The sequence below is a fragment of the Ambystoma mexicanum genome, chromosome 9, assembly GCF_040938575.1.
Source record: "Ambystoma mexicanum isolate Mex_15411 chromosome 9, UKY_AmexF1_1, whole genome shotgun sequence".
NCBI classification, from domain to species: Eukaryota; Metazoa; Chordata; class Amphibia; order Caudata; family Ambystomatidae; genus Ambystoma; species Ambystoma mexicanum.
Window position 1 is genome coordinate 248,646,464 of NC_090931.1, and position 19,525 is coordinate 248,665,988.

Consider the following 19,525-nt stretch of genomic DNA (forward strand, 5'->3'; position numbering starts at 1 on the left):
GTTCTTAGATGTTTAAGATATCTTTGCTGTGGACTCGTATGACTGTGGTCGCACAGAGATACATACTACCACAATTCCCTCAGACCCTGGGATGACTCCTGTATTTGTGAAGCATTATCGATTGCCTCTCGTGTCTATGGAGTCCCTGACCGAAATTATCAAAAATGTAGAGTCCGGTGGGATAATTCGTCCAGTCCACAGTACCTTTAATAATCCGGTACTCGGGATTTTAAAACAAAATGGCCAATGGAGACTCTGCGCAGACCTTAGGGAGCTGAACAAATGGGTCCACATGTCCCGATGGCCTCTTCCCAAAATTGACCAAGGGCTGGCCCAGACCCAGGGGTCAAAGGTGTACACCGCCATTGACCTGAAAAATGGATACTGGACCGTGCCCGTCAGTAGAGAGGACTAGTACAAGCTGGCTTTTATCTTCGAGGGGCAGCAGTAGACATGGACCCGGGCTCCCTTCGGATACATAAACTCTGGCAATGAATTCAACATCTTCCTACACAAGGCCATGCCGACTTGGGTGAAAGGAGCAACCAGACCTATGTGGATGATGTCCTGATTAAAGCTCAACTGTGGAGAACACATAACGGAAATCCGCTATGTTCTGACCCAGTTGAGCGTTGCCGGAGCAAAACGGTCCTTCCAGAAGGCAGTGGTGTAGGACACGTATCAACTTCTTGGGACATGAAATAACCCAAGAGGGTCTCTGTCCCCAGGCAAAGACAGTGGAAGCACTACTAAAACTAAAAGACCCCACAACTATGTGTGAACTAAGAAGCATTCTTGGACTGACTAACTGACAGTAGGAAGTTCATTGAGGATTACGCAGAGGTCACAAGACCCATGGTCCATCTGTTGAACGGGGCAGTCAAGTGGGAGTGGGGTCCAGAACAGGGAGAGGCAGTAAAACAACTCAAAAGAAGTCTCTCACAAGCGCCTCGTCTAGCTTATTCTGTCAAAAACAAGGGGTTCTTCTTGGAGACTGGGTTCTCGAATACATGCTTGACAGCAGTACTATGCCAAAAGCATGACAAGGTCAATAAAGTCATCTCCTATGCAAGCAAGATGTTATTCTCTGTGGAGGAAAAATGCAATGAATGTGAGTAGGCACTCCTGGCAACAGTGAGGGCATTGAAAAATGACCACCCGTTCATCCAGGGGGAGCACATAAAAGTGGAGACTCCGCACCAGCCTTTGCAATACCTCCAAAGTGACAGAATCCAGGCCGGAAACGTGAGTAATTCCAGAATTACTTCCTGGATTCTGTCAATGCAAGGCTTTCCTGTGGAGGTCAGATATGGCCAAAACAAGACGAGTCCCCTCGCGCAAGGTGTGGCTGACTTGCATGATTGTGTCAGAGAAAACGGTCTCGAGGACGAGAGTCTCAAAACCCAAGACAATATGGAGGTGTACCTGAATTCCCTGCACAAGGTCTATGAAGAAGACATGTGCCAGGGGATGCCCACAGTTTAAGTGGACGGGTGCTGCTACCATGTTGACAACAACAGGGAAAAGGAACTGGTGGCCTGCATTGGGAATGCCTGGGTGAATGATGCCCCGGAGCCCTCCGCTGGGTACAAAATCGGTCCCCGCTGTAGTCAGGTGACGGAGTGGATGGCAGTTCATCAGGCCATCCTCACTGCCGTGCAACACCGACTCCACGAACTGGTCATAATCACAGATTCATATTGTGTCCGGAACCGGTTCGTGGAGCACCTAATCAACTGGAGAACCAGAGGCATGCTGTGTGCAAATAACAAACCACTTAAACATGGCAAGCTCATGCAACATATTGATGACCATCTATTGGAAAAAGATTAAGGGTCATTCCAGAATAGAGGGGCCGGACAAAACTGGAAACGACCTGGATGATCAGCTGGCCAAAACCGAAGCCATTCAGGGGGATCTCCTTGAGAATGATTCCCTGTTGGGGGAAATGCAGGTCACTGCTGTCACCAGGTTCCAGACAAATGTTCACAATGAACTCAACTGCCCAGTGGAGTAAAGAGACCCCAGATGCTGATTTAATCGGGGCACAAAAAAGGGGATCCGATTATTGGGAAATTTTACCAACATATTGAGAACCCTGAGAACTTTCCTTTGACGGAAAAATATTACATTGTGAAAGAGGACCTCAGGGTGTTGATGAAGTGTCCCAAAATGTTCCGAATCCAAGACAGTATGTTGGTAAGGAGATCCATCTCTGGATGTGACCAGTGGGTGGTACCTATCTCATTCCGAAGCCTGATGCTAAGTCACACCCAGGAAGCGGCTACAGCCGGTGATTGGGGGTTTCATACTACGCTAGAAATCTTGCAGGAGGTTGCATACTGGCCATACATGGGGCAGGACCTCGACCAATATTTGAAGGGGTGTCGTGTGTGCACAATTTCAGCCAAGTTCACTCACACATCGAGCTCCCCTCTAGAAGAGGGGGATGACACTGCCTTGGTCGGATTTACAAGTATATTTCATCGGGCCTGTGATTCGCTTCTCTAGGGGGAACAAACAATAACACGCTTGTTCACCAAATGGGTGGAATGTCTCCCGGCCATAAATTGCAAGGCAGAAACAGCAGCTGCCCTGATGATCAACCACATCTTCTCATGTTTTGGCCTTCCCCAAAGGATTGAGTCAGGCCGAGAAGTCACTTCACCAGCGAAGTGATGACAAAGATGCGGGAGATACTTGGGGTAAAAAGGAAACTACAGATTGCATACCGCCCCATCCTCTAGTGGCGGAGTTGAGAGGTACAATAAAACAATTGTGAACACTCTCAACACGTTTGTGACAGATTCTGGACCAAGCTGGGACATCCGATTACCGCTTGTCCTGATGGCCATCAGATGGACACCATCTTCTGCGACCAGAAATGTTGTTACCTCAGCATCTGCTCTATAACAGACACTAATAAGCTTAAGGGTCTACTCCTGACAAACGCCTCCACAACACATGAATATGCTGAGAATCTAAGAAAACACCTTCAGCATGCTTTTCCGTACGCTCAGAGAAATCGGCAGAGCGGATGAAAACTCACTATGTATTAAAAACAACCAAAAAACAATACCAATTACAAGACAGGGTATACTTGTACAAGTTTCAGAGGAACGAGACTAAGGAGAGAAAATGTCTCCCCTCCTGGCGCAGTCCCTTTGAAATTGTAGACAAAATTTCACCTGCCGCCTACAGAATCCGCATCCCCAAAGGAGAGCTGTCAGAAGAGAAGTGGGTCCACATCAATCAGTTAAAAAGTTGTCAGGAGACATCTGGAGAATGAGAAGAAAAAGAAAAAGCAGAAGGAAATAGGTAGGTCCATAGGTATAGCTATCTAACAGGGAGTACTTTTCTTTATTGTTATTGCCAAAATGTATAATGAAACCATGGTGTGAAAGTCCAATGATGTCTTTGCCCTGTTAAGTAATTTGTTTGATGATAGTGTTCAAATAACCGTGAGAATTGAAAATGTATGCATTGTTCCGCTGTTGTAATTATTCCGGGAAGATTGTCAGTGAAAGATTTTAAAACCTGTTTATATCTATCTCCTATTAGATTATTAACTTCATTACCTCCTAGACTGGTGAGGACCTCCCCTGGGACCTGGAAATGGAAGGAAGGAAAGGGGGTTCCTCTCCACACCCTCCAACGAAAGAAAGATCATGGTGTGCCGCTTCCTGACGAAGAAGAACTCCACCAGATGTACCCCACTCTGCCCTACTCTCCCTCAACAAGAAGTCGCAGCAGAGCATGAGAGGGGGTGGTGGACATATAGGGTACATTTGCCAGCCCAAACAAAAAAACCTACACCAAAAAAAATCTATATATACATATCCCAACTTCACACAAAAGCGGCTGTGATTTCTTTCCCTGGTGCAGGGGTGGCAGGCTTTAAACCCTGAATGGCTGCATTTGCTTATTTCATCTAAATCAAGCTGAATATGACCTCTGCTCAGAACGGCATCAACCTTTTCCCCTTTGGTCATATGAAAAGCTTTCAGAAAGTTAATGCCAAAGAAAATGTGTGTTACAGAAACCACATTGGGAATCTCAAAATGAACTGAAATAAACACACGTGTGAAATCTGATTTTGCAAAAGCAAGAAAACTGCTCTTTTGAAAGCTAAATGTGAAATCATTCCAAAATTTGCACAGAAACAGTATTAAATGAGTGGGGCTGGGGTGGTTTAAATGTATATTTATTTACAAAAGGACTTGGGTTCAGGTGAAGAAAGAGAGAAAAAGAAAAAAAGTGTTTGAAGACTCCAGAACCAGTTTGGCAAGGCAGGCACTTCAAAAAAATCCAGCCCCATGGGGAAGGACATCCCTTTACAAATGTGAAAGGTCCAAGGTGTGGAAATTTGCGACCTCGTCAGACTGTCTGGAATTTCCCCAGCAAGGGACAATGGACCAAGGAATTAGCACTTTACAAAGAAGCGTGAGTTCCCTTCCATTCAAACTGGAGGACTTCAAAGTGGGAGTCATGGCAACCCCTGTGCAAGCTGACCAGGGGAAGACATTTGGCTGGGCGTGGAGGAGTTGGGGGTGGGTTGGAAAAACCACCCAGATTTGGGGACAAATCCAGCCCATTTGATTGAAAAGACTTTTTACATTAAGATATTTATTTCAGTAATCTGAATAAACAGTAACGTGAAATTATGACAGTTTTAATGTAATTTTTGCAAGAGTAAAATAAGGCCATGTGGGTCTTCCTGACATGTGGCGGACATGAAAAGCAGTAAAAAGGTAATTTGGGGGAAAGCGTAAATGGCACAGATATGAAACTTAATGGAAATATGCCCAACACTGTTAGGCTTATGTGTAGCTATTTGTAGAATTTTTGCTAAAATGTTTTCCATGAGAAATTGCAAAAGAGTGCCAAAAGGGTGAAGCAGCATCGCACAGACTGGGCATTTGAACAGGCATATTCCTTGTGAAATATGGGATTTGCCTATCTGATTTTTATAATGGTGATGTTTGTAAATATAAGGGTTTTGTTCCATAACTTATTTAGGTAAAAGTAACTGCGGTGAAACAAACCCAGTCATAAAACAACCACACTTACACTGATGTCACTTCCTTGGAACCAATCCACCCGCAGGGAGGAGAGGACACCCATAGCCCGACCTATCCTCTGCAAGGGGTATGTTCAGATTACTTATGCCCACATTGTAAAAATCCTCTGATGTCATCCTGCATATATAAGAAGGAGGCATAGGGAGATTCAGGACATTCAAGAATCCGGACATCCAAAAATGTACATTCAAAATGCACCCTGCAAGACTCCTAGACTCAAGAACCGGATCCAGAGCCAACTGATACAGATCCAGGCAGAACCACCCATCTTGGTCCAGGCAGACCCACTAATCCAGGGAGAAAAGAGAAGCCGCTGATCCCCTTTGGGAGAATCCGGAGAACAGACCCCTTTTGCCCTGTTGTTCCCATAAAGTAAAGCCCAGCCGCTGCCCAGTGACCAGATCCTGGCCTTGCATTCCAGTGACCAGCTAAGCTGTCCCAATAATCCAACTCCATTGCATTTTCTAAGTATCACCCTCCCCAGTGCCAAAAAAAACTGCATACACCGCTCTGTTATCTTGCATTCTGTCCAAATCCTATAAAAATCTTATAAGAAACCCTAGCAATTTTTGCCAAATTGTCAGCATCATGTTTATCCTGTCCTTAGAAGAATCCGTGTTAGTCTCCATACGTTAGTGCAACTCTTTTCAAATCATTTCAGCAATCTGTGTAATTCCTTAGTACCATTTTTAGATAAAGTAATTAATTCCCATATAAAGAGGAACACAGCGCGAATTGGTTAAAATTGCAAATTAACCTCCTTGCGTGCAGTGTCTTTCTTTAATGATCTAGTCACTAAAATACAGCCTCAGTAGAACCAAATCATTTCTGTTAACAAAACCGAGTTTGCCCGTGAAATAGTCTTTATAAAATCCGATTTACCTTTCCTATAAAGAATCCCATACTGTCATCCCATAAAAAGTCATCCTTTCACTTTAGTATTTTACCTGTTATGTGCCTTGGTAACCCATCAGAAAAAACGATTTTCAATTGGACTGTTTAGCTCATTTCGTAAGCTGTTTGCTTGTTTAAATCCAGGAAAAACAAAGAAATTGTAATTCTGCCACGCGTGATATTTGCTGCCTTGCTTTCCTTCCCAAAGTCGATTTTCTTACCTGCATTCATGTTGTTGTAGTTCCCTGCCCTGTAGCTGGTAAGCGTTCTTGCTTTTTAGTACAGCCACACAAATTCCTGTCCTATCCATTCTACTGCATAGGTTAACTGACCTCTAATCATCCCGTGATTTCCGAATGGCATTTTGCTCATTTTTCAAGGGTTTTTCATGTCGTTTTGGCCTCCCGTTCTGTGGTGCTAGGTTGAATTTCCAATCTGATTTGTCCCTCTTATTTGGGACTCCTTGCCACTCCTTTCCACCCACACAAAACTTAGCAGATGTTTGGGGATTGTTGCATCCATCCATCCTTAAGTATGCCCAAAAAGTGACTTTGCTTCCACATCCATTTAAACTTTGTGTCAAGTGTCAGAAAGTTATATTAAGTATATCACAACATTTTGCTTCATATTATCACCACACTGGTGATTGCTGCCCTACCTTTGATTTGTTTGATTTTGAATTTAAAAATAAATAAATATTGTATTATTACTGTTAGGGAGAATTCTCTGTAAAGGCTAATTTCCCAAACCTAGTGAATCCCCCAGCAGCTTTGCTGGATTTTTGGGGTTTATTTTTTTCTCCTGCTAAGAGTGAGACTCTTTTACTCCCACTCTTAGACATGATTTGAGGTGTTCCTTTGTCTTTCCATGTGTGTTATGGGCTATGGGGTCTTTTACTCCATAGGGTCTCATGTGTTTTTGATGTGGGTTACACAGCACCCTCCGTGCCGTAACCCAGGGGGTATCGTAGCGACCCCCCAACATAGACTCCATACCCTGGGACTGACTACTGTCTCCCAGGGCATGTAAAGTCACCATTGGCTTTACTAGTCCCAAATTATGAACAGAAACCAGTACAAACCATCGTATTGTGGACGTACTGGTCGGGGCAATTCGATTGCCCCGGGGTCTGTTATTCGAGGGGGCACGTCTCCGTCCCCCCTGATCGAGTTTTGGCTGGTGGCAGTGGATATTACTTTTTATATTCAACTGCATATATGTCTCTATGGGATTTTCCCATTGTTCGAGGCTACCAACTTTAATTATTTAATTCCTATAGCCTCGAACATACCGCCGGTTTATTTATTTAATATTAATTCATCGGTTGGTATTTTTTGCCAGAATTCGATTCTAAAATGGCGTTTGTGTTCTCTTATGTTACTCCAACCCAAGTCGAGCCCTTAGTTCCACTTTTTGGCGGGCTTCTCCACAGAAGCCTCCAAAAGTGGTGCCACTCTGTCTGGGTACCACAGGGGGTGTGGGAGGAGGTTTAGGCACCCTGGACTGAGTTGCCTTGGCAACTCAAGTCGCACTCTTGTGTGATTGGCCCAAGTGGTGAGCCGAGCATGTTTGATTGACAGCTAGGCTGAATGAATGGGGGTTTGCTGCATAAAAGCAGGGCTTTGGGGACTGGAACTTCAGAAGTTGCCACAGGACCTAAGAATCTGAGGAGGGAGAAGCTGAGCCGACCTGCAACGACGACACCACCGGTGGAGCCTTGCTGAACCGTCTCACCACTTTTCCCGACGACAGAGGAGATCTCCAGTCCGGAGAGTCTTCTTCCTTTGACTGGTGGGGATAACCAGTTTTGCCTTCTTTTCACCTTCCTGGAGCATCTCGTGGCCGCCTTGCCCGTGCCAAGCACCCAGGCAACCGGAATACCACGGCTTACCACAACCGCGAAGAGAAGGGTAGTACCTTTTAACCGAAGAACTCTGTGGCTGGTTTCTTCCCTGGCAGTGCAACGACCTTCAGCTTTCCTCCACGGCGAGACCTCCTCCTTCCTCTGGACGAAACACTGACTCACACCCGCTGCCAGGAACAACTGCCCCCGCTGGAGCTTCCTTCCCACTTAAGGTACTGTGTTCCACCTGGCTTCCCTTGCGACAGATCGCTCGGGGTGACAGTAAAGCCTCGACTTTCTAACCTGGGCTGGCCTGGGACGACCTAGCTAACTTTTCCTGACTTTAATTTCATTCCTTGTGTGCGAACTACCTACAAGACTCTTTGGGCATAACCCCACTGTGTGAACCTGGACCCCTTCTGCTTGCTTTCTCCAAGAGTGGGCCTTGCAATTGACTTCCTTGCTCTCCAGTAGAACTCTGCCTATCCTGCCTTACTGTGGTTCTTTAAAAAATATTGAAATGTGTGTGCTTCAATAACTCTGCCCTTTTCCCTCCCTTTTTAACGACTTATTAGAGTGCCATTTTATGTCAAGCGCTCACCTCTGTCTGAAAATAAGTGGTGTTTCTCATTAAGACTTGTCTAATAAGTAATTAGGGTTGTATATATATATAATAGTGACTGTGTGCTGAATTTACTTACCTCTTTGTGCTAGTGTAATTTACAAGTGTGTCAAAATAAATAATTATATACTTTTACACCAAAGCTCTGGTCAGTGTTTGCTTGTGCTACTGTGTCTCTGTACCTATTGTGTATACTCTATATACTGCCTAACTCTTCTTGAGGGAAGTCTGACTGCTCAGCCACAGCTACCAAGTGAATCTGTGTGGTGCAGACTGCTACCAAGTGGGTTTACTGCCAAACACCTGTAGTCTTAAATCTTTTGCAGTGGTCCCTAAGGGAACTGCACAGGTTTCTGCCTAACAATTACACATCGGCATGGTTCATTGCGACACAGGGAGTTTGTCAAGGGGTGTGTGAGACGGGTTGGGTGCCTTCTCAAAGCAGAATCCAAAATCAATAAATTAAAGGCGTTTTTATTGTGCGCCACATCCCTCACCAGTGGTACGAGTCCTGGTCTGCAGTGTGCGGTGTCTTTAAATTCATAAAAATCTGGAAAACTCAGTCATTGATATTCATCGGGCCCAGTTTTTTTACTAGAGAAGGGAGATGTTCCTTTCAAAGAGCATGGATAACCACCATATGAAGGTCTTGAGAGCAGACCTCAAGCAGGAATCATCCTCAGCCAAAGCAATGCTAGAGATCCTTGAGCAAGGCTACATCGAAAGCCTTCCCACATTCATAGGGTTTGGATTCTGGGATTCCGAAGCATTCGAGGACTGTATTTCAGTCTCAGGGCTTAGAGACAGAGGCTCAAATGGGGATTTCTGAGACCAGGGTCACAATCCCTATCAATCGAAACGGCACAGAGTGGGGTTGGAACATTAAAGCATCAAGTACATCAGGAGAAGTGGGCTCTGAATGAGAGGGATCACTGAAACCGGAAAGACAGAGGTAACCTTTGACAGGGCTTTGAACGCCTACTCTGCTCTGGTTACCAATCAAGTGGTGCTGATCAGGATGTACAACTGTTTGGCAGTAGCATATATTAACCACTGGGGGAGTGCTAGCGAAGGAAATCGACCTATGAACAGTGGCCCACCTGGTTTTGCAGGCGGCAGTTCACATAAGGGGAGTGGAAAATGGGGTGGCAAATTGGTTCACCAGTCTTCACTTTATCACAGGAACCTTTGCTTCACCAGAGCATTTTTGGAAACTTGTGTGGGAGGCTTGGGATTTCTGTGCTAGATCTATTAGCCCTTCCTGAGACGGCACAACAGGAGAGTCGGTTCAAGATTTCAATTGCAGAGGGCCTTGGGTGCCATGGTATTGGAATGGTTTAGGGATCTCATATGCCTTTTCCCACGATTCTTGTTACCCCAGTGTACTGAGGAAGATCAGGGTCAGTCGTGCAGAAGTCATCCTACTGGTTCCCTAATGGCCAATGATATAATTCATTTATAATGCGCCTGTACACAAGTGTTTCTAGGCGCGACAAGATGAGGGAGGGAAGACAGAGGGAGGACAAGACAAAATCTTATTATGCCTTGTGTCATACAGATTGCGCAAGCGCGAGAAAGAGAAGTGCAAGGTGAAAGGGAGGGGGAAGTGCAAGGGAGGGAGAAAAACAGGGCAGCAATGCTCTGAATAAGTGCAACCAGGGCAGCGTGGATCTGGGTAGTGCAAGGAGAACAAGGGACTGTAGGGTTACAGTTACAGCCCCTAGGTGTGTGGTAGGGCCAGAGAAAGTGCAAGGGTGACTGATCAAGAAGGAGCCTGGTATCCAGTGAGACTCTGAGGGAGCCAAGCAACTAGTTGGTACAGCAGACAGGTGTGTCAGCAGAGGAGAGAGAGAGAAAGCAGATATTGATATTTTATTTGTATTGCGCTCATACACAAGTGTTTCAGAGCGCAACGAGGCAAGGGAGGGGAACAAGGGAGAACAAAAGCAACAATCTTACTAGGCCCAGTGACATTGAGAACACGCAAGTGCAGGGGAGAGGGAAGGGGTAAAGTGCAGGGGGGAGAAGTGGAAAGTGCTGAACAAAGGAATAAAAAAACAACAGTGGTAGTGCAGGCAGCAAGTGCTAGGTTTAAGGCACAGACAGGGGGTGTCTGATAAGTGCAGAAAAGGGGGGGACACTGTAGGGTTACAGATACAGACCCAACTGCAAGGTTTGCCAGGAGGCACTGAGGGTGCGTGGCAGGGTGAGCAAGTACCTGGGCCCGAAATCAGAGGATAACCAGGGGCACGATGCCGAAGCTGAACAGATCAGCAGGGGAGAGGAGGAGCGAAGGCAGAAGCAAGGCGGAAGATCTTGAGGTGCTTCCGGAACCAGCGATGGCTCTTTCTCCTCAAGTTTCAGAGTGGCTGGGAGGCCCCAGCCAAAGACAAGAGATCTACCCTCAGCTTGTTTCTTTGAGAAACAACTGATCGGGAGAGAGTTGGAGGAGCGAAGAGTTTGACCGGGAAGGTATTTAAGCAGGGAGAGTTGAAGGTAATTTTGGACCCAGGCCCCAGAAAGCCTTGTGGAGAATGCAAAGGGTCTTGAATGTAATCCTTGCAGCCACTGGGAGCCAATTAAGAGATTTCAGGGCTGGAGAGATACGATCCCAGGGCTTGAGGCCAAGGACAAGTCTCGCAGTCTTGTTCTAGACGAGTTGCAAAGGGCGGAGAGTAGATTTAGAAAGAGGCTGTTGCAATAATCCAACCTAGAGAGAACCAGGGCTCGAGAGACAGTGAGCTTCTGGGGGAGCGAGAGGAAATGCAGAATAATTCTGAGGAGGTGCAGTTGGAAGTTTGACTTTTTAGAGACATCAGAGATGTGGGCAGAAAAGGAAAGTGTGGAGTCGAAGATGACGCTGAGGTTTTTAGCCTCTCAGGTGGGGGTAGAGGAGTGCCAATGGAGGCCGGCCAGAGAGCGATAGGAAAGGAGGGTGATGGTGTGCCGATGAGGAGGATCTCCGTCTTGATGGCATTCAGGCAAAGATCGTTGGCAGCACACCACTCCTGAATAGCAGATAGGCAATCAGAGATGAGAGAAGGTGAAGAGGTGGCCGAGAGAAGCTTGAAAATGAGTTGAGTGTCATTGGCATAGCATCGAGACTTGAGGAGAAAACAGCAATGCGATGGGCAAGAGTTGCCAGGTATTGGTTGAAAAGCCAGTATGAGAGGTTAGACGCCTGGGGAACACCGCAGGAAGAGAGGGAGATAGAGGAAAGGAAGCACCCAAGTTGGACCTTGGAGGGTCGATCAGAGAGGAAAGAAGTCAGCCAGGCCACAGCCTGTTCAGTGATACCCAGGTTGTCACGGAGACGGTTGAGCAGGATGGCATGGTTGACTGTGTCAAAGGCAGAAGAGAGATTGAGTAGGATGAGGACAGAAGGGATGTTCGAGTCAAGGTTGGAGAGCAGATCTTCACGGATGTTCAGGAGAGCAGTATCCGGCCTTCTGGCAGCTCTAAAGCCAGGCTGATCAGAATCAGAGTGAAGGTTAAGCTGCGAGATGGTCAGCTTTTCCAGGAGTTTCCCCAGGAAAGGAGTGATGGAGATTGGGCGATAGTTTGTCGGGCAAGAAGAGTCTGCAGTGGGTTTCTTGAGAAATGGGTGACAAGAGAGTGCTTCGGAGGGGAGGGGAAGGGTCCTGAGGCGAAGGAGAGGTTGCAGAAATCAGCAGGAGCAAGGGTGTCAATGTGTTCAATGATGGTTTTGGAGGAACAGGGAAGAACATGTTTTGATGTGACTTTCATAGATCGGACTTGTCTAGAGAACTTGTCAGGGGAGAAAAGAGGAAAGTATGAGAAAGAGGGTGGGGGCAGCTGCAGGGGGCCAGAGTTCATAGAAGGAGAAGGGAGAAGAGGGTGGACAGCCTGTCCTGGGTTTTTGAGATGAAGTGAGAGGCAAGGGCAGTGCAAAGGGTCTGGGAGGTGACAAGAGAGGTAGAGACTACAGCAGGGTTGGCCAGCTCCTTGCAGATTTTGAAGAGTTCGGCCGATGGTTTTGGAGGAACAGGTAAGAAGCTGAGGCAAAGAGGAAGGTTTTGAGTTGCTTCCGGAACTTCAGGTGGTCCGGCTCAAGTTTGATAGGGCAGAGAGGCCATTCCAGAGAAAAGCACCTGCAGAGGAGAGATCTATCCCCACTTTCTGCCTGGAGAAGCGTCTAACCCTTAGAGAGTTGGAGGTAGTTGAGCGAAGGGCTCAAGAAGGAAGGGATTTTGGAAGGGAGAGTTGGATGTAATGTGGGCCCCAGCCCCAGAAAGCCTTGTGGACAATGTAAAGGGTCTTTCTTAAACTTGATACTTGCATCTACCGGCACCCAGTGGAGAGATTTCAGGGCTGGAGCGGTACGATCCCAGGGCTTCAGGCCAACGATAAGTCTTGCAGTCCTATTCTGGATTAGTTGCAGAGGGCGGAGAATAGAGGAAGGCAGACTGAGAAAGAGGCTGTTGCAGTAGTCCAGTCTAGAGAGAACCAGGGCTCTGGAGACAGTGAGCTTCTGGGGGAAGTGAGAAAGGGAAGAGTCCCTTTGAGGAAGTGCAGCTGGTAGTGGGACTTCTTGGCGACGTCTGAGTTGTGGGGAGAGAAAGAGAGAGTGGAGTAGAAGATGACACCAAGGTTTTTTGCCTTACAGGAAGGCGAAGGAAGAGGGCCCAAGGCGGGCGGCCAGAGTGATAGAGGGAAAGCAGGGGCCCCAATGAGAAGGATATCTGTCTTACTGAGATTAAGGCACAGATCGTTGGAGGTGCACCAATCCTGAATCACGGCTAGACAGTCAGGAATGAACTAGGGAGGAGGCTCAGGGGAGCCTGAAGGAAAGTGGAGTGTCATCTGCATAACACTAGAAGTTAGAGAAGAAGGTAGCGATCAGGTGGGCAAAAGGGGCCAAGTAGAGGTTGAAAAACCATGGTGAGAGGATAGAGCCCTGGGGAACCCCACGGGTAGAAAGAGAGGTGGCGGAGAGAAAGCAACCATGTTGGACCTGGGAGGGGCGGTACAAGAGGAAGGGTGTCAGCCACTCCAGGGCCTGATCGTGATGCTCAGGTTCTCACAGAGTCGATTGATCAGGAAGGCGTGATCCCAACAAGGGGCTGGTCCCCAATTCTGTTGGAACTAGCAATAGAACCAGTGTGTTTCATTGTGTCCTGACCTCAACGGGTTCCAGAGAAGAGGGTGTTATTGGGAGGAGGTGCCCGAGGACTCTGTCTGCCAGAACAGGTGGAAGTGTCCCTTCAGCAGTGCAGACACCCGGCTCCCTTCAAGAGTTCTGATCGGTATTCTGCTAATTTTGTGGTGCGGAACAAATGTCTCTGCATTAGTGTAGAATTCTATGCATGCTACAGTTTTTGCAGGATGGCTTTTTGCCTTCCATGAGAATTGGTGGTGAATGATAAAAAAAATTGGGAAGGCTCCTGCGAAAATTACTTAAAAGCTTCTCATTGGGGAAACCCTTGTCACATGCAAGTACCCCACCTTGCTATCACCCTTTGTTGGTGGAATCTCTAAAGGTGTACCCCTGTGTACTAAACGATTCTAGTCACCAAGTACAGGACTCTGAAGAAGACCTTCACAATTGCAATTACATCAAAAGGTAGATTAAGAAAGGGGCCAAGCCAAGTACTCATCCCGATGCCCTCATTTTGCAATGTGATTCAGCATTTCTGCCTACGGTAATGTTGACATTCCTTATGTCCCAAGGTAGTGTTGCCAACCTATCAGAATTCTTCCTCCCCAACAATGAGGTATAGCATTGGCTTAATCTAACAGAACCATGCTGAACTATACGAGAAGGACAGAGTTTTTCCCAAAGTCTGTCAGACATTTAATCACCTTTGGATCCTCAGGGGCAGGATCAAAGGCTTCAGTGGCATCAATTATCCACTGGATTAGATCTGTCATGACCATGGGCTACTGATAGACAGGTAGGCCTCCTTGCACTAACTCCATGTGGCATCCTAAGCATACCCACAGGTTGTCTCACTGCAGGAAGTCTGCAGAACAGACACATGGATGGATCCCAACACCCTCATCAAGAATTATTGATTGAATGTGGACAATGATTTGAGGGGTCCTGTCACACACATGTGGATCTAACTAAGTTGGTAGAAGTGCAAGGTCTGATTAATAGTGATGGGGGAGGCAGCAACATTCAGTGGCCTTTGTGGTTAAGCATAGGCCTCCTCTTAGATGTGTTGGCTTAACTCTGAGGTTAGTACTGGGATGTGAAAGCAGGAGGTAAAGATCAGATTACTTACTAGTACTCTTCATTCACCTAATTCTACTCTCCCTCGTCACAGTACTGACTTATCTCGATGTCCACTTGGTGGATGGCGGGGACATGAGCCCATTGGTGAAAATAACTAAGGGACTGTGGGTAAGGGGAGACATTTATGTTATGTTGCATGTGCATAGCACCTCCTGTCATAGTTCATATATTCAAGAGGGAAAAGAAGCATGACTAAAAGAATTGTGCAATGGGTCCCATCATGGAGGCTGAATAGTAGGCAGGGATAGTGTCAGGGCCTTACAACCTTTTCAGATGAAAGGTGCCCGAGTCTGGGGGTCCCAACAAGTGCCCCCACGGTGGCAGTCTGCTGTCTTATGCCACAGCATAATACACCTTTCACCTTTTCAACGCACACATTACAAGCTGCATTTGCTGAAGCCCTTAAGGGCGTCACCGCCCTTGGGCTTCTGGTATACCTTTTTACTCAGTTTCTCCAATGAGTACCTTGTTGAAACAAGGATAGCTTTTCAGTGGATGTTTAGTGTTTCAGCTTCTTGCTGACTGGCATTCTCGGTTTAATAGGCGTCTATCAACCAGCTGCCTGAATTTCTTTGTCTCCATTTTAATATATGCACCCCACAGGATCTTCAAACTGTTGCTCTCTGCTCTAGCATGGCGGTTAATCCAACCATCACGTCTAAATGGGCCCCCACGAGCTGAGACAGACCGTCAGCCACATCTGATAGTAAGACTAGGAGTAGTGAAGATTACCGATAAGTAATCAGATTATTAGAGGTTAATGAATTACAGGCTAGAAGCTGGGGGGAGGTGGCGTGGCGGTTGCTGGGCCATACTGGGTGTGGGGGTTGTAGACCAATGCATGGCCGAGGAGGCATGGCATATAGTGAGAATGGCTAATGATACAGGTAAGGTTGTGGTGTTACTGGGAAAGATGACGGTCGTTTTTACCAAGGTGGTTTTGGCTTGGGCGCAGAGTGGTCTGGGACAGTTATAATGGCTGGGCGGTGGGTGCTGGGGTCTTGGAAAGTGTCAGACAAGGTATGCGATGATGACCGATTGAGCAGGTGGTGCCATTTGTCAGGGCAAGCTAAAATGGCGAAATAAAGAGGTTGCTCTTTAAAGGAAGGTGGTGTTGGATTAAGGCTGTGGTGGAGAATGAGGAAATGTGAGGGGACAGTGACTGTAGGTGCAAGTGGTGGTTGCTGGAACAGATTCACGTAATTTGTAAGGTTGTGTGGGTTACTGGTGCCGCGAACGGCCGTTAAAAGGAAGGGTATCGCGGTGGCTCATATATGTTGGAGTGGTTTGCTAGGTTGTGTTGACTGAAGCGAACAGGTTGCTCATGCGGAGGAAGGTGATGGTGGGAGCTCAGACCCCGCCCAAGCGCCCTTCCCGAAAACACTCACCTCAAAACGATAATGTCTAGTTCCCATCAGAGAAACGGACCTTAACAGCGCTTCCTCTGCGCTTCATCACGTGGGCTGTTGCACGTTCGGCGGTGTCTGGGAAGTCACGTGCCTTAGATTGAGCACTTCATCGAAGATCCAGCGGGAACGCTGGCGTAGCCTCGTGGCAGAGCGGGGGAAGGCCGAAGCTTAAGACAGTATAATGGCCAAGAGTTCATGAGCACAATCATTCCTCCATTACCAAGCGACTTTAGTTTACAGTAAACCTTAAAGCTATCGCAAATTAGCATACATGCCAACATTCCAAGTACCTAGGAGGGAGTTTTGTGAGAGAAAATCGGGAGACGTAGTTTTCCCTATAGGAATGTATTGGCGCTGGAATTATTTTAGGCAGGTGAATGTGGAAAAAAAGCAATATTTCTCACTGAAAAGTCCAGAGTCTCCCGCCTAAATCGGGAGGGTTGGCATGTATGTATTAGGTTGTTATTTTAGTGGAGATGGGCGATTTGGCTACCCAGAGGAGGTGATTTCGGTGTATTTTGGGATTCGTTATGTGCAAGGGTGTGTTGTTTGTGCAGTGGGGCTGAACATGGACATGCCTTCATTCGTAGGTGAATATCCAATATATCAGTTTACAGTAATGAAGATAGTTATTATTTTTTTCTCCTGCTCACTAGAGAGGGGTATTTTGGGGATTTGTTCTGTGCAGCAGAGATGGGAGATGTGTTTTGTACAGTGGTGCATACTTGACTATCTGCAGAGGGACACTTTTGGGTACAAATTTCCAGCATACCAGTTTACAGTAAGTGGATTGGTGTTTTTTGGATTGGTGGGTGTTGTTTATGAAGTGCATAGGACGAGACTACCTTAAAGGGACAGAAGGAAGGGAATCGCACAGGGACATGAGGGAGGAAGAGGAGGGGCTAGCAGAGCCCAGGAAGAGGGATATTAAAGAAAAAGGTTCAGCACACCTTTATATGTCACTTCCTCACTGCTCCTCCCAAAGCCCTGTGCTGTCCTCCTGTTCTGCCCCAGCATATCTGAGACCTGCCCAGGGCCAAAACAACTGGTGATGATGTGATTTTGCACCCACATGCCTGCCCAGCATTTCCAAACAGCACTGAAGCCTGCGATGACGTCCGGTCCTCCAAATAGTACACACCTTGCACTGCCCACTCTTGTGAGCTCCACCGCCGACAACACCAGTGACAAGTAGATGACAGAGCGAAGCCACTCCCACTTGCTTTGATGCTCGACAGCCGCCCCACCAGAGAAAAAAGGACAACAAAACAAAGGCTGCGCCTCACACTGCCACATCCAAAAGAACGCTGCCCACAGGCAGTAATACCACTCATGCACCTCCATCGGCACAAGACTACCACGCACCCATCAACAATTTCACCATCCGCCCACATACAGAAAGAAAATGAGGCAGCACCGCCCTCCCGGCACCAGTACAAGAGAGCATCATGGTAAGCACTGAAGTATTCAGTCCCACCACCATTTACACTACAACTCCAAGCCACAGCAGATACTCCTGACAGTGTTCCTGCCCAAAGCCAGCACATACTAAAGTCCCATGGTCAAAGCAACATACTACAGATGCTGTTCCTGCAAAGGCATTAAGAGAAGACTCAAAGAGCGCTCAAGGGACACACGCCTACTGCACTAGAGCAAGGTAAATAGCTGAGGTGACAGTAGCCCATCACCATTTCCAGAAGTATACAGCACGAGATGCACGCAGTTCGTAAAGACTAGAGTTGCACCTCTGCCTTCCTCCATCAAGGCACCTCTGCTGTAGATCAAGGCACCTCCGCCGTACTCAGTCAAACAAGGCACATCCGCTATCTTCCGTCAGACAAGGCACCTACGCTATCCTACAACAGACAAGGCTTTCTGCCACCTGCAGCACAGACAGCACCTCCGCCCTTCCCACTTCAAGAGGCGTCCCGCCACCTCCAGCTTGCTCCAGTACCTTACAGCACCCTGCTGACTCTGTAGGACAATGCCTCAGAAGCAGTTCCGTTAGGAAACAACTTCGCCACAACAAATACGTTCAACGGGGAGGAGGGATAAAGAACACCATGTGGACGTAAAAAAAAGCATAAACCCTGTTTCCAGAAAGGCCATGAAGTTTTCCAACACCCCATCCTCCCACGCACAAGCTGATCAGTTTTCCCCTGCAAAGATGGAAATAAAGAGACTAGACAAAAGAAAGAGTAAGAGAAACGATGACCACAATGGTAGCATTCAAGAGTATAAGAATGAGTTTGAGAGAGTGGCGGTACGGTTTGAGGTGATGGATATCTTAACCATTGACAAGTTCTCCACTACCATTGAGATGGGTGCAGCCGAGAACCCAAGGAACCTCCGGAACGAAAGGAAAAAGGAAAGAATCCGTTGCAAAATGTACAAAATGAGCTATTGGCACAGGAGAGTAGTGGACATAAATGTACTGGGAAAAGAGGTGAACATAGTGCTGCGACAAAGAAACCAAGAAGAAACATGACATACCATGTGCCACTGTGGAGACAAAAACAAAGGAGAAAGGTATTACAATTACAAAGAAGAGCATAATGGTGCAAAGAACGGGTCAAACTATCAACAATGAAACAGAGAAAGGAGAAACAGGACCGCAGCATTATTGAACTCAAAGCAAGAGAATGTGGCGATACTGGAAGAAACGAGGATGCATCAGTGCAGGACAGGATGCACGTCAACACCAAAGGAAACCAGCAGCTGCAATTAAAGATCCAGCAACATCGTGAGCAACTACAGATTCACACTGCCCACCTCAAACAGATGAACAATAGACTAAGAAGTGCTGCAAGGACAGTTATAAATAAGATGGCACAGGACAATCTGAAAAAGATGTATACAGGTCATACTAGTGTACAACTCGAAGGAGAACAGCAGGACACAAAGCGCATTTGGGAGGAAATAAAGAATGAAGGACAGTGTAAGCACAGTAAGATAACTGATGCAGTGGTGTCCAAGCAACAGCTGGAGCAGAGGGCACGTTTATGGAAAGCTGAGGGCAGAAGGCCGAGACAAATACTGCCAAGGCCCCCAGAGAATAAAAGGAGAAACGGGGGGCAACACAACGATAAATTGGGGGGAGATGTTGGTTATGAAGTTCCTAGGATGGCCTACCTTAAATGAAATGCCACTTTAAGGGACAGAAGGAAGGGAATGGCACAGGAAATGAGGGAGGAAGAGGAGGAGCTACTAGAGCCCGGGAAGGGGACTTCTGTAGAGGGATATTAAAGAATAACGTTCAGCACACCTCTATCTACGTGATCCTTTATTTGTCACTTCCTCATTGCGCCTCCCAGAAACCTGCTCTGTCCTCATGTTCCAGTCCAGCATATCCAAGCCCTGCCCAGGGCCAAAACAGTAGGGCAACCAGATTTTCAAGATACAAAAAACATTGACGGC

At 47.0% G+C, this 19,525-nt stretch overlaps 1 protein-coding gene across 1 annotated transcript in view; it reads right to left on the reverse strand.

The window, feature by feature from the left end:
• The window catches only part of EI24 (EI24 autophagy associated transmembrane protein), a 512,064-nt gene extending 495,888 nt beyond the window's left edge, over positions 1 to 16,176 (reverse strand). The window contains exon 1 of the mRNA XM_069614548.1: positions 16,088 to 16,176. The gene's annotated coding sequence lies outside the window, so the exon portion shown is untranslated. The remainder of the gene's footprint in view (positions 1 to 16,087) is intronic.
• Between the last annotated feature and the right edge of the window lie 3,349 nt (positions 16,177 to 19,525).